At 35.5% G+C, this 22,308-nt stretch overlaps 1 protein-coding gene across 4 annotated transcripts in view; it reads left to right on the top strand.

Annotated features, from left to right (window-relative positions):
• Nucleotides 1-22,308, top strand: part of CDKL5 (cyclin dependent kinase like 5) — a 295,365-nt gene that overhangs the window by 65,851 nt on the left and 207,206 nt on the right. Inside the window, exon 1 of one of the 4 annotated variants that reach the window (XM_056808682.1) lies at nt 3,324-3,453. The exons of the other annotated variants lie outside the window; for them this stretch is intronic. The gene's annotated coding sequence lies outside the window, so the exon portion shown is untranslated. Of the gene's footprint in view, nt 1-3,323; nt 3,454-22,308 lie in introns of those variants that run through there. 4 annotated transcript variants of the gene reach the window in all.

The raw sequence follows: 22,308 nt of genomic DNA on the forward strand, positions 1-22,308 counted from the left end.
AAAAGCTTTGTATTATCCAAAGGAGATGAATAATATAAAGGGGAAAGGAAGGTCTTCTACCTTTTTGAAAGTCTGTACCCTCATTTTTTCTTTTGAGCATAAGATAGAATAATAATGAGCTTGGCTTAGAGAACCTAAACTAAATACTATTGAGAATGCCAATCCAATCAGAAATAAAGCTTTTTAAAATGGCAAGTATAAAAAAAAAGGATCATACTCAAGAGAATAAATTTACTAAAGCAAAAAAGTATTTTACTAAACACTGCTAGCAAGTAGAATTGTTTTGTACCTAACAAAAACCTGTTAAAAGTATATCTTTTCCAGTCAAAGTAGCAGAGTAGAGACAGGAAATCACCTGAACTCTCCCAAATTCCCCACCAAACAATTTGAAAATAACACTTCAAATTGAATTCTGGAGTAGTAGAACCAATAGAGTGAAATAACTTTCCAACTCAAGATAACAAAGGAGGTCAGCAATAAAGTCTTGTTGGAAAAATTCTCTTAACTGTGATAAAGGATGAAAGGGTTTGCAATTTGCAAAACTGTTGCAAAAATCTGAGAAACGCAAACCTTAGGAATGACGGACAGTGGCATGTGAGGAAGGAGTTTTTCCTGGTTCTGGCTGCTGGAAGCATCAGCCTGGATTTACTTGAACATCTAACAGCAAAAGATTCTGGCTCTTTTTGATTTGGACTCTTGTTGTAAGATTGGAATATTTGGGAAGTTAAGGTTTTAGTCTAGTAACATAGTTAATATAGTTTAGTGAGTTTTAAATTGAGATTAAGAATAAGTATATCCCTAAACCCTTATTCCTTTCCCTTCCCAAAACAATAAAGCAGATTTATTTTTATATTTTCCTCTTGTTTCTCCCTTATCCCAAATCTTACGTTAATATAACAAAAAATCAAATAAGAGAAACTGAGGCTCCAAGAAAAAAAAATGAAGATAGGCTTATTGTAAGAGGTCTGGTCCCACAACAAAGTCAGACTTCTGGTCAAGACCAAAAGACCTAGAGTGTTGTGAGAGACCTCCTTTTATCCCCAAGGAATATCACAATTTTTGTACCAGTACTAAAATAATCCAAGACAATAGTTATACCCATCTAAAAATAGAGGCATGCGGAAGGAATGTTCATTGGTTAGGGCAACTAGGAAATACTTCTTATTGGTAGAAGAAGTCACTTCATACACAAAGGGGACTGGGGGAGCCTGAACCTTACTTACTAAAGCTGATGATGCCAAGGATGACATGAACAGGGTAAGGAGAAGGTATCAGGCCTAAAAGCTGGGCAAAAGCCTGATGATGTATGCTAGGGTATATAGGGTATACACAAGGGTGAAGGGGTGTCACCAGGCTTTTTATCAAGGCAAAAGCCTCTATGATAATAAAGGCCAAGTTACAAGTTCAAGACCATGAGAGTGCATGATATATCAAATTTAAAGGGTAAGGTTGACACTAAGGTCTATGCTAAAGTAGTTATTCACTTAATTCAAAGCCTTAATACTTATACTAAAATAATAAAAAACCTATTAATATTATCACTTATGATATTATTAGTTATATAGTAGTCTCTCGGTGATCGAGAATGACTATTGTCTTTGTGCAGTTTCATCTACCGTGTACCCTCATGTGGCTTTGGAGTCCAAAGGCTGAGGCGCAAATTTTGTGGCACATGGGGCCTGGGACTCCAGTTGTTATGGGAGGTGCAGTTGTGGCCTGGTGTCAGCGTTCATGCGCAGAGACAAGATGTCGATGTCACTCATCTTCAAAGGTGATGGCGGCATGGTTAATGTGGGTTTGCCAGCTGTTTCTGTCAGAGGCAGCGAGTTCTAGTTGCTGTGGTGTAATTTCTGCCCACTTCAAGTTTGACTTTAGCTGATCCTTGAATCTTTTCTTTTGGTTGGCCTTGTTTCCTAAGTCCGGCTGACAGTTCACCCTAGAATACCTGTCTTGGTATTCGCTGTGGGTCCATGCGGATGACGTGTCCAGACCATTGTAGCTGGGTTTTGAGGACCATGACTATGTGGAATGCCTGGAGCGCCTTTCCATTGAAGGCCTTGTACATCTCGGTTGGGATCCTGTCTTTACCAGGTGCCTTGCCTGCACTCATTTGTTTAATGGCTTTTTGGACTTCCTCTATTGAAGGAGGGACATCAGGTTGTTCAGTGGAGCGGTTTTGGGGGATCTGGTCAAGGGCGCTTTGGTCGACTGAAGAGGGTCTGTTGAGAAGCTGACTGAAGTGTTCTTTCCACCTGTTGCTGATGCCTTTTTTTATCTTTTATGAGAGTGTCACCATCAGAGGATAGCAAGGGAGTGGTGGTGAGTTTTAATGGCCCATAGACAGTCTTGAGGGCACTGAAAAATTGTTTGTAGTTTTTCGTATCAGCAAAGTGCTGGATTTCTTCTGCCTTTCTTTCCCACCATTGGTCTTGCATCTTCCTAATCTCACACTGCGCCGTGGCTTGGAGAGACTTGAATCTGTCCTTTTTAGGAGCAGAGTTTGGGTTATTTTGCCACTCCATAAAGGCTTTGTTCTTTTTGCTCAATAGGTCTTCAATAGTAGAGTTGTTCTCGTCGAACCAGTCCTGGTGGTTGCGTTGTTTGGGGTCTAGGACTGCCTTTGATGTTTCCTTCACTGAGTCTCTGAACTGGTTCCATTTCTCAGTTGAGCTTCCAGTGAGTGGTCCCTTGGCAGACAGCTTGTTGTCCAGGCAGGACTGGAATGTTTGCAAATAAGATGGATCTCTAAGACTACTCACGTTGTAAAATGCGCGAACTGTCTGGGCGCGTTTTGGATGGCGAGGCATGTAATGCACATTTGAAGAGTCACTCTAACAAATCAGTGGTCTGTCCAGCATTCAGCTCCTCTCATGGCTCTGGTGATCTTTACATCCTGGATGTCTTGCCGGCGTACAATGATGTAGTCAATGAGATGCCACTGTTTTGATCGTGGGTGCATCCACCTTGTTTTATATTTGTTCGCCATTCTGAACACAGTGTTCGTGATGGTGAGTTCGAACTCTGAGCATTTGCTGAGTAGCAGTAGGCCGTTGTTGTTCATTTTGCCCACGCCGTGTTTCCCGAGCACTCCTTTCCATCTTTCATGGTCCTGGCCAACGCAGGCGTTGAAGTCTCCCAGTAGTATCAGCTTGTCATTTGTGGGCACTGAGTGCAGGACGGCACTCAGGTCAGAGTAGAACTGCTTGATGGTCTCCTCTGTGCTGGTCAGTGTTGGGGCATATGCGCTGATGATTGTGGCATATCGGTCTTTGCTGAGAGGCAAAAGGATCTTCATGAGCCTCTCGCTGATGCCCACAGGCAAGTCTGGCAGCTGTTTGAGCAAACTGGTCTTGATGGCCAGGCCAACACCGTGGATTCTGTCTTCATTTGAGGCTCTACCTTTCCAGAAGAAGGTGTATCCAGTGGTGGGTTCGCTGAGTGATACCTCTTCTGGTAAGCGTGTTTTGCTTAATTATTATTCGCTTATTACTAGTTACCTATTTTAAAAACACATTTATGGTTAACTCAAAGCTATTGCTAACATTAAAATCTAATCCTCATATAAGGGGGTAGGGGTTTTCACACTTACAGTCTGCCAAACTGGGGGGAGAACAGCCCCAGAGCATGTTACAATCCCAGCAACATCTTTTAGAGGAAGTTCCATCGCTAGCAGTAGCAGTTTTAAAAGATAGTAAGAGGGCAGATAACTGGTCAGAAGAACGATTACAAGGAATTCTTTGCTGACCCTGGGCTCAAAACCATGTTGTATTTCCCATACACAATTCTGTGTCACAGGCCCAGGGTGAAGAGGAGCATTAGCTCTTGAAACCACCTCAGAGTAGGGACTCTGGTCATAATTTCTGGGTGGAGAAGAGAGCTTGTGATCACTCACAAAGGAGTAGAAACCCTGATTCCCGTTCCACAACAGAAAGGAGCACCAGAACAAGGGACTTGGCCAAAGTTCCAGAGGCAACCGAAACACCAGCACTTGTGGTGATAAGGAAACAAAGTTCCTTCCTGGGTAGAGACCATAAAACAGACTAGGCAGGGGAGTAGTAACCACACCTTTCTTTAGAACATACCACCTTGGAATGAAAACAGTAGCACAAAAAAAAAAAAGAAATTGGAAAGTGCCCCTTCCAAACTGAGAAGAGAGTTCATCTTTAACATAAGTTTAAAGTCTAGAAGTAAATAGAAAAATGAACAAATCAAAATAATAGTAATAGCCTAACCATGAACTATTACTATGACAGGGAAGTTCATGACACAAACTCAGAAGAAGATAACTATATCAAAACAGCTACAAGCAAAGCATCAAAGAAAAAATGTAAATTGAACACAACCCAAAAAAGAATTCCTAGAAGAGCCCAAAAGGACTTTAAAAAATAAAATTAATGAGGCAGAGGGAAAAGTGGGGGGGTGAGTGATATAAGAAAATTATTAAAAGAGAGTTCATGATAAGAGGCACAAATAATACTTAAAAAATAAAACCTTAAAAAACAAAATTGGCCTAAGGGTAAAAGAGGGACAAAAGTTAACTGAAGAAAAGAACTTCTTAAAATATATAATTGGTTAAATGGAAAAGAGGTATAGCAGCTCACTGAAGAAAATAATTTTTTAAAAATTAAGAATTGGGAAAGTGGAACTTAATGATTCCAAAGGGTTTGAGAAGATAATTCCATGGAAATAGATGCATGAGAGATCATTTAAGAAGTATTAGACTATCTGAAAATCTTGATAAAAAAATAGCCTAAATTTTTCTATTATCAAGGAAATTAGGCCTGATATCCTAGAACCACATGTCAAAATAGGAACTGAAAAAATTCACCAATCAACTCCTGAAGAAGATCTCAAAATGAAAACTCTCAGGAATTTTATAGTCAAATTCCAGAGCTCCAAAATCAAGGAGAAAATATTACAAGTCACCAGAAAGAAATGATTAAAAAATTACAAAGTCAGGAAAACACAAGATTTAGCAGCTTCCAAATTAAAGGATTAAAGGACATGGAATATGATATTCCACAAGGCAAAGGAATATAAGATTGCAACCAAGAATAACTAACCCAGAAAAACTGAATATAATAATTTAATGAACTGTAGCATTTTTGAGCATTCCTGATGAAAATATCAGATATGAATAGAAAATCTGATTTTCCATTACTCCAATAAGACACAAGAGAAGCAATAACAAGGTATGCATGAAAGAGAAATAATAAGGAAATTCAGTAAGCTCAAAATTGTTTATATTCACATATGGGAAAATGATACTTTAAAAATTATCATTATTATGGTAGTTAATAAGTGTTTATACTGTAAAGGATAATTTTAGCATTTTGATCTAAACTATATTAATTATTGGTCACCGTGGATATCCCATATAAAAAAAATACCCAAGTCAGCTAGAAATTTATGGTGATTTAATTAATATAGTGGAAAGAAATTAAGAAGGGAGATGGAAAGGGTGTAGGTTTTCTCCTGCATGACTTGTGCCATGGGGAAGATTAGAGGCTTTAGGAAGGTAAAGTTTTGCAGAGTAAAAGTGGAAGGAATCAGCCTGAACTCCAAGAGGCCTCAGCCAAGATGCTTAACCTGAATTAGCTCAATGGCAAACTCACTGCCAAAACCCAGACAAATAGCTGCCAATCAGCCAAGATGTCGGAAAGCTTACCACACTGCCAGCCAGAGCCTTCTCTCCGGGGGAAAAGGCTGAAGAGTGGAAGTGATGTGCCCTATATAGACGGTTTTACGTCACTTTCCTGCATCTCATCTGTACCAATGTTAGATTAGCTTGACTTAGGACAGCCCAGGGGTCTGTCAGCTGTTTCTGCACATGTCTGTTGAAGGCTATCTTCTTAGATACTTAATCCTTGAGTATGGATACAGACATTCCTGACCTCATTAAACTAAGTAGGGTGGAGCTATGTAGAGTTCCCACGACCTGATTCTGTTAGACCAAGTATCTCCATTGTTACAAATCAGGAAATGGCTAAATCAAATCTTCTAAAGTGTGGTCTGAGTAGGGTGGAGTAGTTTTAAAATTCACAATATAGATAGGGGATGGTTATGATTTGACTATAATGGAATGGTTTCATTTTAAAAATTATGAAAATATTATTTTTCCCCAAATACATGGAAAAACAATTTTTAACATTCTTTTTTTTTAAGTTTTGAATTCCAAATTCTCTCCATATCAGAGAGGCTGAGATGGCAATCAATCTGATATAGATTTTATATGTATAATCACAGAACACAGATTCTTTATCTCTATTTCAGTATTCATTATTATTCACTGATACATTTAACCTTGTCAAAGCACCTGAAGATGTTGCTACTCAATGCCATATTGCATTTTCAAGTATAAGAACATTATTTCATGCTTGTTATCATGCTAAAAAATGTGTTATTGCACTCAAACAATGTGCCAAAATGTCTTTGTTCCCCTTGCACCTGGCAATTTGTCACTCTTGTCCTTGAGAACTCTCTACCCATACCACCTCATATCTCTCCCTAGATCAGCCTCTTCTAGCCCCTTTTCTACATTTCTTGACAAAGAATTATAAAAGAAATTGCCAATACATTGAATGCTTATTGGTACTAGACCAATTTGCATGCTTAATAAAGATTATCTTGATTTTAAGGCACTTTATCTCTTGGTTCTAAGAAAAGTGGAAAGGAGGTCTCTAGGTGTCTCAGAACCCCTCCTTGGGGGAAAGAGAGACTTAAATTCTTCAGGGTTTGTGCTTCAGGTTAGAAATTAAAAAATAACTCAACAATATGCTAGTTACAAGAAACATACTTTAGATAGAGATACACACATGAAATATAAAGGAAGGGCTAGAGCAGAATGCATTATGCTTCAGATGAGGTTAAAAAGAAAGCAGGTGCAGCATTCATGACCTCAGATAAAGCAAAACCACAAGAATAAATGGACTCCCTAAGCAAAGTTTCCCAGGACCAGATAAATTTACAAGTGGATTCTATAGAACATATAAACTCTTTGGAAAAATAGAGAAAGTAGTCCTATCAAATTCCTTTTACAACACAAAACATGGTACTGATCCCTTAACCAGAAGAACAAAAACAGAGAAAGATACCTATGGACCTATTTCCCTAATGAATATTGATACAAAAAATTTAAAATAACTAGCAGGGAGATTATAGCAATATAAAACAAAGGTCACATACAATAGCCAGGTGAGGTTTACACCAAGAATAAAGAACTGGTTCAATATTAGGTAAATTATCAGTATAACTGACCATATCAATAATAAAAACAACCAAAATCATATAATAATCTCAATAGATACAGGAAAAACTATTGACAAAATACCACACTCATTCCTATTAAAAACACCAGAAGGAATGCCCAAAGGGGGAAAGGCAAGATGGGAGAGTAGAACAGGTAAGCTCCAAGTCAGCATGAGAATCACCTCCAATCAATATTAAAATATCAACACAAAACAAATACAGGAGTGAAAGAACCAACAAGGAGACAGAATGAAACATCCTTCAAGAAAAGTAAAACCCAAAATGTAGACAGAGAACATCTGGGGCACTGGGATGAGAGAGAAGCACAGTCAGCAAGACTATATAGCAAGGAGTGAAGAGCAAGCCAAGAAGAAGATATACATCTCCACCCCACATTTGCTTTCCCAGGTACGAAATCTGAGACCCAGGTAAAATTCAGATTCTGAAATCCTGCCAGGGCAAATGGTCGTACAAGCCAACCCACATCCCTTGCAATTTCAAACCTATGGAAAAGTCAGGAGTCCCAGACCAGGGTAGTCTGTGCTAAAGAGGACTTTTCTGTGTGGGCTCAGAGAGAAGCCAGTAGCCCCAGTCTGGACTGGGGGTGAGGACACAGATCACAGTTTGGGGTGGCTGATAGGTACTAAGAGGGACCCAGATATTTTGCCTAAAGCTCAGAGCAGAGCTCCACGAAAGGGCAATCAATGATGTGCCTTATTAGAAAAAGTACACTATAAGACCAAAAACTTATACCTAAACCTGAGGCTACAATTTAAGTAGTTCCTGGCCTGATCAAGATCAAAGTCAGGTCAAAAGCTTACAACCAATCCTACGACAAGTCTTGGAGCTATCAGGGGATCTCAAAAGTTAACTGAATCATCAGGGGGAAGGGACTCTCAGAGCTATCAGCCCTAAGATCATCACACAGTCTTCGAAGAACTGAAACTGGTAAAAGCCCAGAAAAAAAAGCTTAGAATAGCAGCAAAGTAGAACTTAAGTTTAAGAGGTTATCACAACCTCCCAGAAAACAGAACCTACCTATAATTAGGTAGGAGAAACCCTAAAAGAATTTTTATGGAGACAAAGAACAAGGTACAAGAACAGAAGGGGACAGTTAAAGCAAACTCACCCAGAAGTCCAAAAGAAAAATATAGATTGGACAAAGATGCTGGAAGAGCTCAAAAAACAAACAAACAAACAAACAAAAAAAAAACCCAAAAACCAATTAAGAGAGCTAGAGGAAAAGTGGGGAAGAGAAATGATATCAATGCAAGAAACGAAAAAGGAGACCCAGAACCTGATGGAGGAAAATCAGGCTATAAGAAACTAATGATTCAATAAGAAATAAAGAAACAATAAGGCCGAATCAAAGGAATGAAAAAAAAAACAGAGGAAAACATGAAATATCTTAATGAAAAAACAACTGATGTACAAAAGAGATCAAGGAGAGACAATTTGAGAGGGTATCTGAAAGCCATGACCAAGAAAAAATCTTAGACATCATAATACAAGAAATAATTGAAGATAACTGCTCAGAGATCCTCGAACAACAAAATAAAATTGAAATTGAAAAAATTCACAGATCACTTCCAGAAAGAAATCCTCAAATGACAACTTCCAGGAATGTAATAGCTAAATTCCATAGCTTCCCCCCACCCCAAGACAAGGAGAAAATACTGCAAGCAGCCAGAAAAAAAAAAAAAAACTAATTCAAATGCCATTTAGCTACAATCAGAATCACAAAGGACCCAGTAGCTTCTACATGCAACATGATATTCAGGAAGGCAAAATATATGGGTTTACAATCAAGTGTCATCTATCCAGCACAACTGAGTATACTCTTTAAGAGGGGGAAAATGGACATTCAATAAAATAGAACATTTCCAATAAGCCAGACCTAAACAAAAAATCCGAACTTCAAATACGAGACACAACAGAAGCATTAAAAGGTAAAGAAGAGAAAATTTAAGGAACTAATTATGGTCAAAATATTTTTATGTCTTCATGTATCTGTAATTCTTAATAATTACTTTTAGTAGCAGAGAAGATTGAAGGAATATTCTTAGAAAGAGGATAGGGAAGTAAGCTGATTATGATATAATGTCTATGAGGATATATGTACATAAATGTGAACATGAAACATGTACATATTGTAGGAATATAAAATTAGGATTTTGACTAAATATGAGAATTCAAAAGTAATATAGTGGTCGCCAATTTAAAGATATTATAACTTAAGTAAAAAATGACTTTTAGTAGTTTTATTTACAAAGAGTTAGAAAGAGTGAAAATGGAAACATGTAGCAAAAGAGACAAGTTTTAACAAGTCTACTAGTATTCTCTGGTGAACTAAGATTCAGCTGTGGTTTCCCCACATCTGATGGTGTCTTCAACTGGAGTTCCACCAAGGCAGCCTCCTCCAAATCCAAGGTAGGAATTTCTGGAAACAATTATCTCTAAAAGCCAGGAAAGGAAGGCCAGCTACTCACCCAGCCAAGACAAATTCCAAAGGAGAAGACCAAAGGCAAGTCCCAAGTCAAAGTCCTTCAAATGAGAAGACCCAGGAGCAGTCCTCCAAGAGGCAGTCCAAGAGTCAAAGTCCCAAGTCAAGGTGAAGGTCCCCTGGAAAGGAAATTCAGGACTTTTTATAATCCTTTTTTCATGTCACTTCCTGTCCCTTTTTTCACTTTAAGGGAATCAAATGCAGTCTTTCAATTTGCCTAGGTTTGCCCAAGGGCATGGCAGTGGCCTCTGGAGTTGTTGCCCACTTTAGTAAGTGACTTGTGAACTCTCTTACTTAAGTTCCCTTAAGTAGGGATGTTTAAGTTTTTGATTGATTAATTTAAAAGCTGATGATTGATAGACAAAAAAGTTTGATTCATTGTTCACAGTATGCATATGATATGTATGCATGTGCTATATGTAAAAAAAATCAAGGGGTGAAAGAGAGGATTGCACTGAGAGGAAATGGAAGGGAGAGATAAAACAGGGTAAAAACCATTAAAGATACTATAAAAAATGAAGTAATATCATTATTAAACATTGATGCATCAAATAATATAGCATCTAGATTTCTAAAGGAGCTTAAGAAGGAAACAGATTGTAGGACCACACTAGTAAAGGACTTCACCCTTCCCTTTCAGAACTAAATAAATAAAATGTAAGGGAAGTGAATGAAATGTTAAGAAAAATTAGAGTTAATACATATCTGGAGAAAGCTAAACAGGGATAAAAAGGAATATACTTTCTTCTCAAAATACATGGTACATATAGAAAGATCGACCAAGTAAGTACTAGGGCATAAAAACATAGCAAACAAATGCAGAAAAGCAGAAATAATGAATGTAACTTTTTGAGAACATAGTGCAATAAAAATTATATTTAACAAGGGTCCATGGGAAGGCAAATTTAAAATTAATTGGAAATTAAATAATCTAAGTCTTCAAAACTGGGGTGTCAAAAACAAACCATAAAAAGTATTATTGACTTCATTGAAGAGAATGACAATGAGAACACAACCAACATCAAATATCAAATATGAAAAAGAATGGGATACAGTTAAAGCAATACTAAGAGGAACATTTATATCTCTCAGCATCTATATCCACAAAATAGAGGGAGATCAATGAAATGGGCTTGCAACTTAAAAAATTAGAAAGAAAACAAATTAAAAATCCCCCAATTAAAACTAAATTGGAAATTCTAAAAATTGAAGGAGATATTAATAAAATTGAATGTAAAAGAACTAATGAATAAGAGCAGGAGTTGGTACTTTTTGAAAAGTCAAATAAAATAGATAAAAGTAATGGTAAATCTAATTTAAAAAAGAAAGAAGAGAATCAAATTAACAGTATCAAAAATGAAAAGGACAATCTCACCTCTAATGAAGAGGAAATTAAGACAGTTATTAAGAACTAATATGCCCAATTATATGATAATAAATGATAATCTAGGGGAAATGGATAAACATTTACAAAAATATAAAATGCCTAGATTAACAAAAGAGGAAATGAATACTTAAATAATCTCATAAGAAAAAAAAATTGAACAAGCCATCAAGGAATTGCCAAGGAAAAAATCTCCAGGGCTCAATGAATTCACAAGTTAATTCTATCAAACATTTAAAGAACTAATCCCAATACTACCCAAACTATTTGACAAAATAAGCAACGAAGGAGTTTTGCCAAACTTCTTTATGACAGAAATATGATGCTTACTCCCGAGCCAAGAAGATCATAAACAGATAAAGAGAACTACATACCAAGTTCCTTAATGAACAAAGATGTAAAAATCTTAAATAAAATCCTAGCAAAGAGACTACCACAAGTTATCATAAGGATTATTCATTATGACCAGGTGGAATTTTTACAAGGAGTACAAGGTTTGTTTAACAGTAGGAAAACCATCCACATAACTAACCATATCAATAACCAAACTAACAGAAATCACATGATTATCTCAATAGATGAAGAAAAATTCTTTGATAAAATACAACACCCATTCCTATTAAAAACACGAGAAGGGAAAAAAAGATCAAAGATGAAGCAAAGAAAATGAAAGATGAGGCAAAGGAGATGAAAGATGAGGCAAAGAAAATGAAAGATGAGGCAGAGTAGATGAAAGATGACCTCCAGAGAAAATTGGACCAGAAGGAGAATGACCAAAAAGTCAGGGAAGAAATCCAAACTTTAATATCCAGAATACAACTAGAAGCAAGCGACTTCACAAAGCAGTAGGATACTATAAAACAAAATCAAAAGAATGAAAAAAAATTTAGGAAAATATGAAGCACCTTATTCACAAAACAGAAGTTTTAGAAACTCATTCCAGGAGAGAAAACATAAGAATCATTGGTTTACCATAAGACCAGAAAACAAAAGAAAAAGCTGGGACACCATACTATGGGAATTATCCAAGAAATCTACCCCAATATTCTAGAACAAGAGGGAAAAGTAGAGATTGAAAGAATCCACAGATCACCTCCTGTACTTAATCCCCAACTAGCAACACCCAGGAATGTTATAGCCAAATTCAAGAACTATCAGACCAAGGAAAAAGTATTACAAGCTGTTAAGAAGTCATTCAGATAGCATGGAACCACAGTGAGAATAACACAGGATCTGGCTGCAACTACACTGAAGGACCGAAAGGCATGGAATATGATATTCTGGAAACTAAAGGAATTCGGTCTACAATGAAGAATCAATTAACCAGGAAAACTGACCATATTCTTATAGGGAAAAGTATGAACATTTAACAAAATAGAATTCCAAGAATTTGTAAAGAAAAGACCAGAACTGAACAGAAAATTTGATGCCCAAGCACAGAACTCAAGAGAATCATCAAAAGGTAATTAAGAAAGAGGGAAAAAATGAAAATAAAAACAAAAACAAAACTTTTTTTTAAGAGATCCAGTAAGGTAAAATGATATGTATCCCTATAAGAAAAGAGGTCATTGGTAACTCTTAAAAATGTTGTTATCGGGGGCAGCTGGGTAGCTCAGTGTACTGAGAGCTAGGCCTAGAGACGGGAGGTCCTAGGTTCAAATCTGACCTCAGACACTTCCCAGCTGTGTGACCCTGGGCAAGTCACTTGACCCCCATTGCCTAGCCCTTACCACTCTTCTGCCTTGGAGCCAATACACAGTATTGACTCCAAGACAGAAGGTAAGGGTTTAAAAGAAAAAAATTTTTAAAAAATGTTGTTATCACCTGGGCAGCTAGAAGAATTACACTTAGAGGGAACAGTGACAAACTGTATAGGATGAAATGCCAAGACATAAATATGTATATAGATATATGTATGCATAAATATCTACATATGTATGTGTGTGTGTATATATATATACATGTATATATATATACACACACACATACAACTAGAGCTAAAAAAAGAGGTTAATACTAAAAGAAGTGGGAAAAGAAATAAAAGGGGGTTAGTTTATATTTCACAAAGAAGCTCATGATGGGAGGGAGGAGAACATCAATACACTGGAAGGGTAAAGAGATTGAGATAGGAAATACTCAACTCTTATGCACATTTAAATTGACTCAAAGGGGGGAGAACAATCAAATACATTGGGACAGAGACTTGATTTGCTCCCTATAGGGAAGTAGAAGGGTAACAAACTGACTGAAGGGGAGGGCGCTGTAAAAGGGAGGAAGAGGGCAGGGGGTAGTATAAAAGGACTGTAAAGAAAATAAGAGAGGTATAAGAAGGGAGGGGGGTAGAAAGGGAAGTAAAATAAGGGTGGGAATTAGGGTGCCTGATTAAAACAATATATATATATATAATATATATGTATAGAAGGAAATAGAGAAAGAAGAAAAGGCAAGAATAGGAGTGGAAATCAAAGTACTGGGAATTTAACTGAATGTGGAATGAACTCACCCATAAAACTCAAGCAAGTAGTAGAGTGGTTTAGAAACCAAAACCCTACCATATGCTTCCTACAAGAAACACACATGAGGAAGGTAGACACGCATAGGGTAAAAGTAAGAGAATGGAGCCAAATCTATTGGGCATCAAGTGATATAGAAGGCAGGAGTCACAATCATGATATCTGACAAAGTCAAAGTAAAAATAGATCTAGTTAAAAGAGATGGGGAAGGTAATTACATCCCATTAAAAGGCAGTATAGGCAATGAGAAAATATCAATAGGGTAGAGCTCAGTGAATTGGGTATACAAATTAAAAAAAACTATAAAGTGAACAAATTAAAAAACTCTGATGAAGACTAAATTAGAAATCCTTAAGATTAAAGGAGAAATTAATAAAATTGAAAGCCAAAGAACTTTTTATTTAATAAATAAGACTAGAAGCTGGTACTTTGAAAAAACAAACAAAATAGGCAAAGTACTGGTCAAGCTAATTAAAAAAATGAAAGAAGAAAACCAAATTGACAGTATCCAAAATGAAAAGGGAGACCTCACCTCTAATGAAGAGGAAATTAAGGAAATCATTAAAAACTATTATACCCTTACTATATTGGAGTAAATATGCAGTCTCGGTGATGTGGACAAATATTTACAAAAATATAATTTGCTAACCTAACAGAGGAAGAAATAAATTATCTAAATAACCCCATATCAGAAAAAGAAATTGAAAAAGCCATCAAAGAACTCCCTAAGAAATAATCCCCAGGTCCAGATGGATTCCCAAATGAATTCTATCAAACATTCATAGAACAACTAATCCTAATATTATATAAACTATTTTACAGAATAAGCAAAGAAGGAGTTCTACCAAATTCATTTCACAACACAAATATGGTACTGATTCTGATTCCAAAGCCAGGCAGGTCAAAAACAGAGAAATAAAACTACAGATTAATCTCTTCAATGAATATAGATATAATGAATATAGAATATACATAAATCTTAAATAGAATACTAGCAAAAAGACTCCAGCATGTTATCACAAGGGTTATCCACAGGAATGCAAGGATGGTTCAATATTAGGAAAACCATTTACATCATTGACCATATTAACAAGCAAACTGCCAAAAATCACATTTTTATCTCAATAGATGGAGAAACAGCCTTTCACAAAATACAGCACTCATTTCTATTGAAAAAACTAGAAATTATAGGAATAGAAAGGCCTTTCCTAAAAATAATAAATAGTATATATCTAAAAGCATTAGCAAACGTCATCTCTAATGGGGACAAACTAGAAACCTTCCCAATAAGATCAGGAGTGAAACAAGGATGCCCATTATCACCTTTATTATTTAACATTGTACTAGAAATACTAGCTGTAGCAATTAGAAAAGAAAAAGAAATTGAAGGTATTAAAATAGGCAATGAGGAGACCAAGCTATCACTCTTTGCAGATGATATGATGGACTATTTAGAGAATCCTAGGGAATCAGCCAAAAAGCTAATCAAAATAGTCAACGACTTTAGCAAAGTTACAGGATACAAAATAAAACCACATAAGTCATCAGCATTTCTATATATCTCCAACACATCTCAGCAGCAAGAATTAGACAGAGAAATTCTATTTAAAATCACCCCAGACAATATAAAATACTTAGGAATCTATCTGCCGAAACAAACATAGAAACTATGTGAACACAACTACAAAACACTATCCACACAATTAAAACTAGATCTAAATAACTGGGAAAACATTGATTGCTCATGGGTAGGACAAGCTAACATAATAAAAATGACCATCCTATCGAAATTAATTTACTCATTTAGTGCCATATCCATTGAATTACCAAAAACCTTTTTTACTGAATTACAAAAAAACCATAACAAAGTTTATTAGGAAGAACAAAAGATCAAGGATATCCAGGGAAATCTTGAAAAAAAAAATGGGAAGGAAGGAGGCCTTGCAGTCCCAGATCTTAAACTATACTATAAAGCAGTGGTCATCAAAACAATTTGGTACTGGCTAAGAGACAGAAAGGAGGATAAGTGGAATAGAGTTGGGGTAAGTGACCTCATCAAGACAGTCTACAATAAGCCCAAAGATACCAGCTTTTGGGACTAAAATCCACTATTTGATAAATACTGCTGGGAAAATTGGAAGACAGTATGGGAGAGATTAGGTTTGGATCAACATCTCACACCCTACACCAAATTAAACTCAGAATGGGTAGATGACTTGAATATAAAGAAGGAAACTATGAGGAAGTTAGGTGAACACAGAATAATATACTTGTCAGATCTTTGTGAAAGGAAAGACTTTAAAACCAAGTAAGAGGTAGAAAAAAAAATCACAAAATGTAAAATCAATAATTTTGATTACATCAAATTAAAAAGTTTTTGCACACAAAAAAACAATGCAACCATAATAGAAGGGAAACAGCAAATTGGGAAACAATCTTCATAAGAAAAACCTCTGATGAAGGTCTAATTACTCAAATTTATAAAGAGCTAACCAATTGTACAAAAAAATTAAGCCATTCTCCAATTGATAAATGGGCAAGGGCCATGAATAAGTAATTTTCAGTTATAGAAATCAAAACTATTAAAAAGTATATGAAACACTATTCTAAATCTCTTATAATCAGAGAGATGCAAATCAAAACAACTCTGAGGTATCACCTCACACCTAGCAAATGGAAAGTAATGAATGTTGGAGGGGATGTGGCAAAGTTGGGACATTAATGCATTGCTGGTGGAGTTGTGAATTAATCCCACCACTCAGGAGGGCAATTTGGAATTATGCCCAAAGGGTGCTAAAAGAGTGTCTGCCTTTTGATCCAGCCATAGCACTGCTGGGTTTGTACCCCAAAGAGATAATAAGTAAAAAGACATGTACAAAAATATTCATAGCTGCACTCTTTGTGGTGGCAAAAAATTGGAAATGAGAGCGTGTCCTTCAATTGGGGAATGGTTGAACAAATTGTGGTATATGTTGGTGATGGAATACTATTGTCCTCAAAGGAATAATAAACTGGAGGAATTCTAAGTGAACTTGAATGCCTTCCAGGAATTGATGCAGAGTGAAAGGAGCAGAACCAGGAGAACTTTGTACACAGAGACCAATACACTGTGGTACAATCGAATGTAATGGACTTTAATATTAATAGCAATGCTGTGATCTTGAACAACTTGGAAGGATCTAGGAGAAAAAACACTATCCACATTCAGAGGAAACACTGTAGTAGCAGAAACACAGAAGAAAAATAACTGCTTGATTACATGGGTCGAGTGGATATGGTTCGGGATGTAGAGCCTAAATGAACACCCTAATGCAAACACCAACAATGGAAATATTACATGTGTCCTTGGACACATATAATACCCCATGAAATTGCTATGAGAAGGGTGTGGGTAGTGGAGGGAGGGAAAAAATATGATTCCTATAACCAATTCCTATAAATTAACTAAATAAATTAAATTTTAAAAATTGCCAATGCTTGATGGATTGCATGCATTTTCTTTATCCCCACCCTTCTCCTCCTCCATTATATATTGGAATTAACTTGTAGTACTTTCCTTGTCTTCAGGTGGGAAGCACCCATGACCAAAATGGTCCAACTTTTACATTTTAAGAAATCTTATTGGGTTTCAACTCAATATGAGAGTTATAAAATATTATCCTTTAATTCAAAATGACTGTTAGCAGCTTTCGTTTACAATGAGGTAGAGAAAGTGAAAGTGGGAAATGGAAAAAAGAGGCAGAGCCTTAATAACCCTACCAGCCCTAAGTGCTTCTCAGGGGAAGTTCAGCTCAGCCCCCTGCAAGTGCTTCCTCAAGTTCTGATCTCCATGTGAAAGTCCAATAGTCTCAGGCAGGCCTACACAGAATCCAAGGAAATAGTCTCTCCACAAGCCAAAGGAATATCTGGAACCATTCTTTCCACTAGCCATGGCAGGAAGGAGAGCCAAGAAACCACTCTCCAACAACCAAGGAAAGTAATGCAATCCACACCATGTTGGTCTCTTTTTATACTCCAATGTCATTTCCTGTCTTTCACCTCTTCACAGAAATCAATAGCAGTTTTTCAATTTGCCTAATATTGCCCAGGGTGACAGTGTCTGTGGGATCCACCTCTCCTTTGAGGAGTTAACTTTTAGCAAAGGTTTTATAAGTTTCAGACTGATTGAGTTAAAAGGATGGAATTCTGTAAGTACTTGATTGAGTTAATATAAGAAATTCCCTTTGATATAGAGACTCTAATCTGCTAAATATTATTTATCTCTAATGATTACTTTCCCAGTGATGGGAGAATCACTACATACCTGATAAAAACTTGAAGAAACTTAGTGTTATGGACCTTGTGTAAGTAGGACTTGAAGCCAATCGATATTTTTTTCAGCATATGCTTAATCTTTCAAATAATCATCAATATAAGCCAAGAGAAGTATCAAGAGAATAGAACTGTAATATGTGTATTTTTTTAAAGTATATTTGAAGTAAATCATGATTTAAATTATTAGACTATTGCATTAAAAATAGCTATACTTTTATTTTGGCAACAAGTGATTTAGTCTTTAAATCTATTGGCCTTTTCTCAGTTTTCATCTTGACCTTTCTTCAGCATCTGATTGCCTTTCTTTTCAAGATTCTCTTTCCCATGGCTCCTGATTTTTTCCCCTCTCTATAACTGCTTTTTTTTTGTCTTTCCTGGTTCTCCTTTCTACTCTTTAAATGAAGATGTTACTCTAGCTTATTTGCTTTGTTCTTGGATTTTTGATATTTTCCTCCTTTTATATGACTTCACCTATCACCTTTATGGAAGAGGGGGTTCTTAACATGGTACAAAAAAGTCTAGGTTAATATCTGGACTTTTGTACTTATCACAGCTATAAATGAATCACTTGGGCAAATCAGTAATTTCTCTGGAGCTTAGATTTTAGTTTTCATTTCTTTTTTTTTTAATTTGTCAAATTAGGAATTTGGATTAGATAATTTCAAAGGTACCTTCAGAATCTAAATTTATTGATCATCTGGTATCCAAATATGTATCATCATCCTTTATCCTTCTTCTTAGTGCTGGACTGGAAAGATTTGCTGCTGATCCGAACCAAATTAAACTGTAATTCAGAATTTTTAAGAAAATAAATTAAAATATAATACAATGTAGATAATGTTAATTTGTAGTTTTCTAAGTTATTATTGGAAAAGCAGACATTCATTTTTATTTGAGTTTGTCATTTCTACTCTATAATAGTAACTCCATGGATTGTTAAACTTTTAGACCAAGATGACTAAGATGTCCCATCAGTACTTTCAACTCATATAGCGCAAACTGAACTGATTCCTTCTGATTCCAAACCCATTCCTTTTACTGAAATTGCCATTTCTGATAATGGATTCATCATTTTTTCAGTTATCCAGACTTGAAACTTTTAGAGACTTTTTTGATTCTTCTTTTCCCTTCACTCTAGAATCATTACTGAAAAACATAAGTACCTAGTTAAAATTCTGTTAAAGAATGTGCATCCCAGGGGCTTAGAGAAGAGGGATATAAATGAGAGCTTAAGTAATCATAGGACCATAGATTTAGAACTGGAACGGAACTTAAAGACTTGAATCCAGTGTTCTTATTTTACAGGTTAGGGAACTGAGGCTCAGAGATGTTAGCCAAAGTGACTACATTGGAGTACCATCCTTATAATATAATTTCAAACCCAAACCAAACAATATAAAGTTTATAATTATCACAAAAGCAGGGGCAATTTGTGTATCACCCTGACTAAGTATAATGCCTAGTATGCAATGGCTGCTTAATAAATCCTTCTTGCATTCGAAGAAAATATTAAATCTTTGGCCCTTTAAAATTCAACATTTATTGAGCATTTGCTATATGTAGAGCATTTTGATTTACTCCTTTGTATTTTACTTCTCAACTTGTAACTACAATTTTTGACCATAATAATTTAACCACCTTGATCCTCACTCTTCATTATCTATAAAAATAGAGGAAATCATGATCTTATTGAATTTTTGTGAATGAAAATCCTATAGCAACTATACACTAAGTTATTACCAAAAACAATGAAGACATAGTGCTTTAAAGTTAGCAAAACATTTTACATATATTTTCTCATTTGACTTGACAGGAACTGTCTGATAGAAGTCGTTATTATCTCCATGGGCATATGTTTAACAAAAAGAGAAACTTAACAATCTTTTCAGAGTCCTACATACAGCTAGTGAGGTTCTTAGGTTGATTTAAACATAGATGTTCCTAATCCCAAATTTACTGTTCTGTCTTCAATATGATGCTTTTTCTTTGAATATTATTGTTGTTATTAACTTGATACTTTGAATACATGATATCATTGATAGAGGATTCTCTCCACCAGTGTGGATTACATCGTAAGTTGCCTCATTCTAGGGAATTCTTGGCCCTCTTCATTCATAGGATTCTTTATAGAGTAGATACTCAGAAGGCCTTTCTTTGTGTTATCAAATATTCAGTGGTCTCTAGTCTAATTTTTAGTCCATTCCTCTGTTATTTTTCTCCTTGTTATATGATTGGATTATTCCTTTTTCCAGCAATATCCTTAAATCACCTTTACTTATAAATCATTGCTGGGAATATCCCTTGTTATACCCACTGTACATCTTTCTGTTGTATAATCAACCATTTTGATTCTTTGAATCATTGAATCATAGTTTTAGATCCAGAAGACATCTGTAAGGTTATCCAGACCAGACTTTATATTTTGTAGTTGAAGAAACTGAATCAAGGAACTTGACTTAGCAAAGATCACACAAAGTAGTAGCAGTGCCAGGGCTCAGACCCATGTTCTTTCATTCCAAATTCAGTGTTTTTCCTGTTATACTTGGCACAAGTTCTAGTCCGTCTAAGTCAATGTCTCTGGCTCTGTCTTTCTCTCCCTGTCACTGTTTCTCTGTCTTTCTGTCTGTCTGTCTGTCTCTCTCTCTCTCTCATCACCAGAAAAAAATCTTTCTAAATAGGAATGAATCATTAAAGACAAAGTATAAATTCACAGGTTTGATATGCTCTTTGCTTTATTTTTTGTTCTGAATCCAGCTGTATATAGTATTGGAAAACATTCTCTATTAATCTCCATATGCCTCAATTACCTTTTATTTAAAACTAGGGAGGTTAAATTAATTAAGTTAATTTCAGCTCTAACAGTATTTGTTTATTTAGTTCTGGGAAGTTTGGTATGAAGAACCTTTGATACCAGCATGAGCAGTATAGACTTATTATTATGGAGATAATGGAGAGCCATTAAAAATTTTTCAAACTGGGTAATAGAAGAATTTGAATAAAGTTTTAGGGAGCTTTTGATTTGTTTTAGCATGAGTAATGGTTTATGGGATTTCTCTCCTTTGCTTGAATTTTGACAGGATTCTTTTTTAACATTTTTGATGTTAGATTTTTTTCACATATCTTTCTTATTTGCTAAACTAATTTTCCTCTAAAGTTCATTCTTTTTACTTATTAAAAAAAGAGAGGGAAGCATAGTAATGAGAAGAATTGATAATTGAAAAGAAAATTCACTTGCTGATTTATTATACTTTAAGCAAATAGGAATTTAGAGCTAGATTTAGACTTAGAAAAGACCTCAAAGGATAGTTATTCCAACTCTTTACACATAAGGAACCTCAGGTACAAGGAGTTAAGTGACTGGTAGAATCAGAAGTGGAATGTGAATCAAGGTCTTCTAAATCCAGTCATTACTCTTTTCTACTATGCTAGAATTATTATAATAATTATAATCATTTTATATATTATCATATATAAATTTTAATCATTTCATTATTTTTTTAAAAGGTGGGATATAGAATTATTTCTTTACTATGAATTAAATGTTAACAGTGAAAAGATAGTTTCTAAAAAGCCAGGTACCTTTACATATAACCTTATAAATCATCGAAATTTAGAAGTCGTTCAAGTTATCATTCACACCATTCAACAGAAGGTATGTTTGAAGCCTTTAAAGAATCATCAGCAATTACCATGCTATGATGAACACCTTGTAGTGGAAAATTACTTTATCAATATATTATATACCACAGCTTGCTATTATTACAGTTTGCCTATAATAATTTAGCATATGAACAGACAGATGGGTTTTCTCTAAATTCAGCATTCTGAAGTAAGTCCAGAGCTTTTTTGGTATATGAAAGGGAGGAAAAGAGAGAAAATCTCCAAGCAACCCAGCTATTGAAGATACTAAGCTGCTTTTCTATTGTGTGAAATGAAATGAAAATCTTTTTCCTGACCCAATTAGTACATAAAATTGATTTAATTTTGGAACTGTCAAAAAATCTGGCCTTGCAGGTGGTTGACTAGACCCTTTGTGGGAAAAGTTTTGGAAGAACATGGACACTGGTCACACAGAATGAGATAGCATGGGTTGATTGTGATTTGTACTCTTTTACAGGGTACTTATATCAATCAAATCACGGATTTCCTATAATATTAAACCTTTTTGAACCTTTCCTTTTTGGAAAATGTACCAAACCGTCAATAGAAGAATAAAGATAAGGACTGTATCTATTATTTCATTGGTATAGTGAATATCAAAATAGAAGACATTCTTATTAACAGTGGAGCCCCATGCCCAATAGAAACATATCACGAAAATTGAATGCAAAGTACAAGATGCTACC

This window comes from Monodelphis domestica, chromosome 8 (genome assembly GCF_027887165.1).
Source record: "Monodelphis domestica isolate mMonDom1 chromosome 8, mMonDom1.pri, whole genome shotgun sequence".
Taxonomy (NCBI): domain Eukaryota; kingdom Metazoa; phylum Chordata; class Mammalia; order Didelphimorphia; family Didelphidae; genus Monodelphis; species Monodelphis domestica.